The sequence below is a fragment of the Carcharhinus amblyrhynchos genome, chromosome 1 (assembly GCF_965287045.1).
Source record: "Carcharhinus amblyrhynchos chromosome 1, sCarAmb.v2.hapA, whole genome shotgun sequence".
In the NCBI taxonomy this organism is placed as follows: domain Eukaryota; kingdom Metazoa; phylum Chordata; class Chondrichthyes; order Carcharhiniformes; family Carcharhinidae; genus Carcharhinus; species Carcharhinus amblyrhynchos.
The window spans coordinates 65,242,185-65,251,871 of record NC_137324.1 but is presented as its reverse complement, the minus strand read 5'-3'; the positions used below and the strand labels follow the sequence as shown (position 1 = coordinate 65,251,871).

The 9,687-nt window shown below is 44.0% G+C and overlaps 1 non-coding gene across 1 annotated transcript; it reads left to right on the top strand.

Annotated features, from left to right (window-relative positions):
- Positions 1–3,012: 3,012 nt before the first annotated feature.
- On the top strand, positions 3,013–3,083 carry trnag-gcc (transfer RNA glycine (anticodon GCC)). Its single transcript has one exon. It is a non-coding gene; the product is annotated as a tRNA-Gly (tRNA).
- The last annotated feature ends 6,604 nt before the right edge of the window (positions 3,084–9,687 follow it).

The window sequence follows — 9,687 nt, the reverse complement described above, 5'->3', positions numbered from 1 at the left end:
GTCGCCGCATTATTAGAAAGATGTGGAAGCATTGGAAAGGGTGCAGGGGAGGTTTACCAGGATGTTACCTGGTATGGGGGGAAGGTCTTATGAGGAAAGGCTGAGGGACTTGAAGTTATTTTCGTTAGAGAGAAGAAGGTTAAGAGGTGACCTGATTGAGACATACCAGATGATCAGAGGGTTAGATAGGGTGGACAGTGAGAGCCTTTTTCCTCAGATGGTGATGGCTAACATGAGGGGACATAGCTTTAAATTTAGGGGTGGAAATAACAGGATGGATGTCAGAGGTAGGTTCTTTACTCAGAGGGTAGTAAGGGCATGGAATGCCCTGCCTACAGCAGTTGTGGACTCGCCAACATTAAGGGCGTTCAAATGGTCAGTGGATAGGCATGTGGATAACATTGGAATAGTTTAGGTTAGAGGGTCATTAGATTGGTTCCACTGGTCAGCGCAACATCGAGGGCCGAAGGGCCTGTACTGCACTGTAATGTTCTATCTATCTATCTATCTATGTACCACTATGCTACCATGCTGCCCATAGTGCTAACCACAACCCATGCCATTTAGGGAGGAAATTTGCTATCCTTACCTGTCTTACGAGGAAAGATTGAACGAACTTGGGCTGTTTCCCCTTGAGAGACGTCGGCTGAGGGGGGATCTAATAGAGGTTTATAAGATTATGAAGGGGATAGATAGAGTAAATGGTGGTAAGCTTTTTCCGCTATTAGAAATGGATAGAACGAGGGGTCACGGGCTTAGGGTGAGGGGGGCTAGGTATAAGACAAATATTAGAGGGCAGTTTTTCACGCAAAGGGTAGTGGGGGTGTGGAATGCACTGCTGAGTAAGGTGGTGGAAGCAGGCACGCTAGGGTTGTTTAAGAGTCACTTAGACAGCCACATGAGCGGGCTACATATAGGGGGATATAGCAGGCCTTACTAAACATTGTAGGCTTGGGATTACGTTTTTGCCTCAGGGATGTTACAGTCTTTGCCTGTTTAATAATGAATTTTTTTTTGTCTCCACAGGCATTTAAGTCCAGCAAGGGGCATGCATGCGGCAGGTTGTAGTGGGCTGCTCTTGGACGTTGCTTCGGGAGTTGCCTATTGCTTCATGTCGTTAGTGTGCTTAAACTGGACCATCTCGAGGGCAACATGACAGCTCAGAGACTATCTCTGTTGCTGTGCGGACACATGGATTTGGGCCTGTGTCTGTGGGAGTTTGCATGTTCGCCCCGTGGTTGCGTGGGTTTCCTCTGGGTACTCTGGTTTCCTCCCACATCCCAAAGATGCGCTTTTAGGCTGATTGATTGGGTACTAAATTGTCCCTATATTGGACCTCCCTGATCCTCGCTCATTAGGCGTAGACTAAAATCATGAATAGGTCACTGAGACAGTGGGACGGCGGCGCGGGCTCGTTGGGCCGAAGGGCCTGTTTCCCGTGCTGTGTTGTTCTTTGTTCTTTGTTCTTTGTTCTTACCTGGTCTGACCTACATGTAATTTCAGATCTGCAGCAAAGTGGCTGATTCTTAAAAATATCCTCTGAAATGACCTAGCAAGGACAATTAAGGATGGACACTAAATGTCCAGCCTGTCATGTCCATCTATTGCAGTATGGAACTGAAACCAGCAAGATTTGATGATTAGTCTGTCCTTTGTCAGTTTATCTCTATGAGTGTAGTGGCAGGATGCTACACTTCTTATTCTTTGACATGGTATGGGCATCACTGGTTAAGCCAGCATTTATTGCCCATCCCTAACTTCCCTTGAGAAAGTGGTGATGAGCTGCTTCCTTGAACTGCTGCAGGCCATGTAGTGTTAGAGAAGGAATTCCAGGTTTTTGACCCAGTTTGAGTGAAGGAACAGCGATGTATTTCCAAATCAGGATGGTGGGTGACTTAGGAGGGAAACTTGCAGGTGTTGGCGTTCCCATGCATCTGCTAACCTTGTCATTGATTTTGAAACATGCTGTAGATGGACACTTGATAGATTGTTGCAGTGCATCTTGTAGATGGTACACACTGTTGCTAATATGCATTGGTGATGGAGGGAGTGAATGTTAGAGCTGGTGGATGGGATGCCAATCAAGTGAGCTATTTTATCCTGGATGGTGCCGAGCTTCTTGAGCATTGTTGGATTTTGCACTCATCCAGACAAATGGAGAGTAACCTATCACTCCTGACTTGTGCCTTTAGATTGTGGACAGGATTTGGGGGGTCAGGATGTGAGTTATTCACCACAGGATTCCCAGCATCTGACCTGCTACTGTAGCCACAGTATTTATATGGCTTATTATAGAAATATAAATGTAGAAAATAGGTGCAGGAGTAGGCCGTTTGGCCCTCTGAACCTGCATCACCATTTAATATGATCATGGCTGATCATGCACTTTCAGTGACCCACTCCTGCTTTCTCTCCATACCCCTTGACCCCTTTAGCCACAAGGGCTATGTCCAGCTCCCACTTGAACATTTCTAACAAACTGGCCCCAACAGCTTTCTGTGATAGACAATTCCACTGGTTCACAATTCTGAGCGAAGATGTTCTTCCTCATCTCAGTCCGGAATGGCTTACCCCTTATTCTTAGGCTGTGGCTCTTAGTTCTGCACTTCCCCAAATTGGGAACATTCTCCCTGCATCGAGCCTGTCCAGTCTCATCAGGATTTTAAGTTTCTATGAGATCCCCTTTTGTTCTTCTAAATTCCATTGAATACAAACCCTGTCAATTCAGCCTCTTTTCATATGTCAGTCCTGACACCTGGGAATCAGTCTGGTGAACCTTCGCTGACTTCCTCAATCGCAAGAATGTCTTTTCTCAGACTGGGAGACCAAAACTGCACACGATACTCAAGGCTTGGCCTCACCAAGGCCTTGTATAACTGCAGCAAGGCATCTTTACTCCTATACTCAAATGCTGTTGCTTTGAAGATCTGCATGCCATTAGCTTTCCTCACCACCTGCTGTACCTGCATGCCATCCTTCAGCGACCATTCCACCATGACATCCAGGGGAGGAGCATTGGTGGTTCAGTTGTAGAATTCTCGCCTGCCGAGCTGGAGGCCCAGGTTCAATTCCCGGCCAATGCACGAGCAGTAGTCAATTTCTCCGTGCTTTAGGGCGGCATGGTAGCACAGTGGTTAGCACTGCTGCTTCACAGCTCCAGGGACCTGGGTTTGATTCCTGGCTCAGGTCACTGTCTGTGTGGAGTTTGCACATTCTCCTCGTGTCTGTGTGAGTTTCCTCTGGGTGCCCTGGTTTCCTCCCACAGTCCAAAGATGCGCGGGTTAGGTTGATTGGCCATGCTAAAATTGCCCTTTAGTGTCCTGAGATGCATAGATTAGAGAGATTAGTGGTTAAATATGGGGATAGGGCCTGGGTGGGATTGTGGTCGGTGCAGACTCGATGGGTCGAATGGCCTCCTTCTACACGGTAGGGTTTCTGTGATATTGCACTTCCCCTTTTCCTAAACTGCCACCATTCAGATTATAATCTGCCTTCTTATTTTTGCCACCAACTGGATAAACTGACATTTATCAATATTATATTGCATTTGCCAAGTACTTGGCCCCTCAGTCAGCCTGTCCAAGTCACCCTGCAGTCTCTTAGCATCCTCCTCACAGCACACACTGCCACCCAGCTTAATGTCATCTGCAAATCTGGAGATATTACATTCAAAATTTACTGGAGTTCTATGAGGATGTGTCTAGGGCAGTGGATAGAGGAGAGCCGGTGGATGTGGTCTTTCTGGATTTTCAGAAGGCGTTTGACAAGGTACCTCACAAGAGGTTATTGCAGAAGGTCAGGGGACATGGAGTTGGGGGTAGGGTGTTAGCGTGGATAGAGGATTGGTTGTCAAATAGGAGGCAGAGAGTGGGGGTCAATGGGTGCTATTCGGATTGGCGGTTGGTGACTAGTGGGGTGCCCCAGGGGTCGGTGCTGGGGCCTCAGCTATTTACCATTTATATAGATGATCTGGAGGAGGGAACCGAGTGCAGGGTGTCGAAATTTGCTGATGACACCAAGATTGGGGGAAAGGCAAATTGTGCGGAGGGTGTGGAGAGTCTGCAGAAGGATCTAGATAGGCTGGGCGAATGGGCCAGGAAATGGCAAATGGAATTTAATGTTGGCAAGTGTGAGGTGGTCCACTTTGGTAGGAAGAATGGTAGGAAGGACTATTACTTACGTGGCGAAAAACTGCAGCAGGCGACGGTGCAGAGGGACCTCGGGGTCCTTGTGCATGAGTCGCAAAAACCCAGCTTGCAGGTGCAGCAGGTGGTCAGGAAGGCGAATGGGATGCTGGCCTTCATAGCGAGGGGGATTGAATATAAAAGTAGGGAGGTCTTGCTGCAGCTGTATAGGGCATTGGTGAGGCCGCAGCTGGAGTACTGTGTGCAGTTTTGGGCGCCGCACCTGCGCAAGGATATTTTGGCCCTGGAGGGAGTGCAGAGGAGGTTTACTAGGCTGATACCGGAGTTGAGGGGATTGAGCTCTGAGGAGAGGCTGAATAAACTAGGCTTGTACTCGTTAGAGTTTAGAAGAATGAGGGGAGATCTCATTGAGACGTATAAGATGATGAATGGGATGGATAGGATAGAGGTGGAGAGACTCTTCCCGCTCAAAAAAGACAGTAGGACTAGGGGGCACAGCCTCAAGATAAAGGGGAGGCGGTTTAGAACGGAGTTGAGGAGGAACTTCTTCACTCAAAGGGTGGTGAATCTCTGGAATTCTCTGCCCGTTGAAGTGGTGGAGGCTGCCTCGCTAAATATTTTTAAGAAGCGGGTTGATGGGTTCTTGATAAGAGAGGGGATTAAGGGTTATGGGGAGAGGGCGGGAAAGTGGAACTGAGCCACAACAGATCAGCCATGATCTTATTGAATGGCGGGGCAGGCTCGAAGGGCTAGATGGCCTACTCCTGCTCCTATTTCTTATGTTCTTATGTTCTTAATTCCTTTGTCCAAATCATTGATGTATATTGTGAATAGCTGGGGTCCCAGCACTGAACCCTGTGGTACCCCACTACTCAGTGCCTGCCACTCTGAAAGGACCTGTTTATTCCCACTCTCTGCTTCCTGCATGCCAACCAGTTCTCTGTCCACGTCAATACATTACCCGCAGTTGGAATAATTTATCATGGACTGCTGTTAGCAAGTGCCCCGAGGCAGCTGTCCACTCTATAGCCTGTCGGATGTTTCCCCTCCATTGATTTGAGTTGAAATCAATCCCAAAGAAAGGGAGGGATTAGCAACTGAGTTTAGCATTGTCTGTCACCTGAAGTTTCAAAACCGAAACAAAGATTGCATCTAGCATTTGTTTCTTTTTCTCAGGGATGACATTCAAATTCATTATTTCACTTCACTTTTCCTCGCTGGAAGAAGAATTATTTATAGTACTTTCTCATAAATAACTTGCCCCCTCATGATTATCATTTGTCCACATCAATCATGAAACACCCAAACCTTTTTCCATTTCAGTCTGAAATTAGTGAAGAATTGTTCTCATCTGAGTTAAATGAATATCGACAATGCCAGCATTTTATGTCAGTGTGGCCTGACCTTTGCAATCAAGTGGAAAAGACTTGCAAACATTTGAGGTAATCTAATATTCACAGAGAAGGAAAGGAATAACAGCATTAATCTTTCCTTGTTAATATTTATTGAAAAAATACTTCAAAACTTTTATTGAATATCAAGCTTTCTTTTGGAAAGTTCTGACATGTACAGCGAGACTAAAATCTGGCTTGGCTGGTAGTCTGAAATGTGTGCTAATAAATCGTACCCAATTATAAAACTAAAGTCACATGGGATTTGGGGTGGGTTGGCTAGATGGATACAGAACTGGCTTAGAAGACAGTAGCAATGGAGATCTGTAGCTAGTGGTGTTCTGCAGGGATCAGTGCTGGGACCTCTGTTGTCTGTAGCATATATAAATGATCTGGAGGAAATTGAGGGTGGTCTGATTAGTAAACTGGCAAATGACGTGAAGATCGGTAGAGTTGCTGATAGTGCCGGGGATTGTCAAAAGATACAACAGGATAGAGATAGATTGGAGACTTGGGCACAGAAATGGCAGATGGAGTTTAAACCAAACAAATGAGAGGTGGTGCATTTTGGAGGATCAAATTCAGGTGTGAAATATGCTATAAATGGAAGAATTCTTTGAAACATAACATATAAAAGGATATCAGCATACAGGTCCACAGTTCCCTAAAAGTGACAACACAGGTAGCCAAGGTGATTAAGAAAGCATATGGCATGCTTGCCTTTATCAGCCAGGGCATTGTGTACAAGAGTTGGGAAATCATGTTGCAGCTATATAAAATCTTAGTTAGGCTGCATTTGGAGCATTGCATGCAGTCCTGGTTGCCATACCATTGGAAGGACATGGAAGCTTTGGAAAGAGTGCAAAGAAGGTTTACCAGGGTGTTGCCTGGTCTCAAGGGTGTTGACTATGAGGACTAAACTACGGTTGTTTTCACTGGAAAGACGGAGGCTGAGGGGAGACCTGATAGATGTCTACAAAATTATAGGCAGAGTGGATAGTCAGAGGCTTTTTCCTAGGGTGTAAGTGTCAATTACAAGGGGGCACAGATTCAAAGTGAGAAGGGGAAAGTTTAAGGGAGATGTGTGGGGGAGTTGTTCACACAGAGAGTGGTGGGTGCCTGGAACACACTGCCAGAGGAGGTGATGGAAGTAGGCACATTAGCAGCATTTAAGGGGCATCTGGATGGGTATGAGAATATGAGGATACAGGCCGAGTAAGGGCAGAAGGTTTTTTTGTAATTAAGTCAGAGCATCATGATCAACATGGGCTTGGAGGACTGAAGGGCCTGTTCCTGTACTGTACTTTTCTTTGTTCTTTCTTCTCATATCCTAAGAACAAAGAACAAAGAAAAACACAGCTCGGGAAACAGGCCCTTCGGCCCAACGAGCCTGCGCCACCATCTTAACGATGCATTTTTCCTATACCTTCCTGCTTGATAATCTTCATTCACCGAATCAAAAGCACACCTTAAACAAATTGGCAGAAAGGCTAAAGAGCTGCTTCTCTAGTTTTTTTTTTAAAATGTTTATTTATGTTTGTAATTTAGGCAAGGAGAATTCATTTATTTATTCACCTGCCTGCACTAAGTGGCGAAAATGTTTATTTTTCAAGACTCTATGGTTTGAAATCGATCTCTTACGAACTTTTCTCAAAGGAGATGCGAATCCTTTCACCACTTCTGCACCTCAGCGCTGTCAGCCTCCACCTGACAACAGTGTAACCTCGGGCTGATTGCGAGAAATGCCTTGGGAGGGCTGCTAGACAGCTTAAAAAAGCAGATATTAGATTAAATACCTACAGTCAATATTATGTTAAAAGCTCGGGAGAAACTAGGAGGTGAAACAAAATAGGGCACATGCCGAAGTCACGGATGACTACAGCATTAATATGGATGTAAAGGTTAAAAAGAGCCAATATTAATATCATGGAGTGGCAGTGAGGTAAATAAAAAGAGACAGAGTTGAGAGGGAGAGAGAGTAATAGATGTTGTTGCTTTCCTCTCATGAGCAAAGCATATGAAACATTGGCATTTCACATTCATTAGCCGGGTTAAGCTCAATGACCTCGAAATGACTTGGTTGTGCCCAGCTATCCCCTCCAGCATCAACTGTTTGTGAGATCGGTATCACTCAGACACAAGGAAAGCAGGCTCCTCTTTAGATGCACCTCACCTGCATTCCCCTTACTGCAAGAAACTTCAGCTTTGTTCCACCTTTTCGGGGAGGGGAATTTCCTAGCACACTTTATGCTTCCACTGACCCACTAAACCCTGGCAACGGTCAAATCTAACTTTTTTTAAAAAAATAATCACACGTTCTGAGTTTAGCTGACTTGGTTGGCTTGTTATTAATTCACATCAACTGTTGTGATATCTTGATGTCCAAATGATGCGTGGGATTGCTGATATCTGTTGTACATTCAGCTTGAGTTTATGAAGCTGCCTTAAGAGTTGACATTAGTAGCAACAGGAAAGAAATGATAACACATTCTAATAAGAGGTTATGTGGCTACAGAATAACGTATGGATGATGCATTTCTCTTTCAATGAAACCATAAGGATTGTGTTAACAGATCAAACACATTTCTTCGGTAGAATGGAGAACAGTTGCACATAAATTTGTCACATTGTGGCCCCAAAGATTAGAGGTAATAACTGAAAACTATAGCACCTAAGGGAATCTCTAAATCCCAATCCAGATGTTTCTTTTCTTTGCTGCACATCAAAAGGCAGCCAGCAATGTAGGGAAAAAATTAACATGGTCACGGATGAATCTGTACAAATTCTTGTCTGAAACCAAAGCCCGACACTGAATTTAAATCTGCAAACACTTTGCTTTGCTTTACTAACTCTCTCAAAGACAGAAGAATTTTAGTTAAATTGGATAATGTGCAAGTTAAAATCATATCTAATTATTTTTGTATTTCCTAATTCAATTGGTTTGATATTTCAAATCTTTCTAGTTTATTCAAAATTATGACATGCAGAACATATTCTGACAATACATCTTATTAAAATAAAAAATTTGATGATTTTAGTGTCTCAGGTTTTGCGTATCAAAGCATAATCCTATGAATCTTTGACATCTTACATATAAGGTACAAACACTCAAAACAAAGTGTACCCATTTCAGTCAGTTCACAATTAAAATGGAACACCAGTAAAACAGGGAAATATGAATACTAGTCACAACTGTTTTCCTTTGGCAGTGGGGGTGGATGGGGTGGGGAGGAGGGGTGGGAGGAGGGGTGATCTGCTTCATTAGGTTACTGACCAAACCCTGAAAATAAATATTTGTTGATGTTACATTGGTGAAGTCTTAAGACATCAGTGCTCAGCAAATCTTTAAAGATGCCCACTTCTCAATGTAGAAGCCTTACCCACAACATTGACTCAACCTGTTGTTGACCAAAGAGATTTCCTGTATTGTCAGGAGATTTCCTTACAAGTTGATGCCGTGATGACTAGTAGGGTGCCGTTTAAATATGCCTTTCATCATGCCGTTTAAATATGCAGCAGTTAAATAAACTATTGCATTCAGATGATTTGATGAAAGAACCAGCAATCAAAAAAAAGTGTTTCTAGGCGGAAGGTATGACTACATGCAAGACATCTGTCAGAAAAGCACCTTGGATCCTGTGTTACATTTGTAGATTCTTGTTGTTTTGGAATTACAAGAATTTTATTCAATACGTGTCATAACTTATTGAAAATACCTTTGAAAGATTATGACATCTTGTTGCCAACTTAGCAAACCTTTCCTAGCTGAGTGTTACTATTAAATTGTTATGGTTACAGTAACATTGTTGTGCGTGCTATTCCTTGATGTGAGGTTTTTTATTCTCTCATAGAATGTGGGCGTTGCAGGCAAGGCAAACATTTGTTGCCCATCCCTAATTGCTCTTGAACTCAATGGCCTGCTAGGGCCATTTCAGGGGATAATTAAGAGCTAACCACATCACCATGTATCTGGAGTCACAGGTAGGCCACACCAGATAAGGACAGTAGATTTGTTTTTCCCAAAAGGATATTAGTGAACCAGATGGATTTTTACAACAATCAATGATAGTTTCATGTGGTCATTACAGGGGCCAACTTTAAATTCTAGATCTTACACATCCACCAGTTTCCATGTCCACAGATCAATAAGG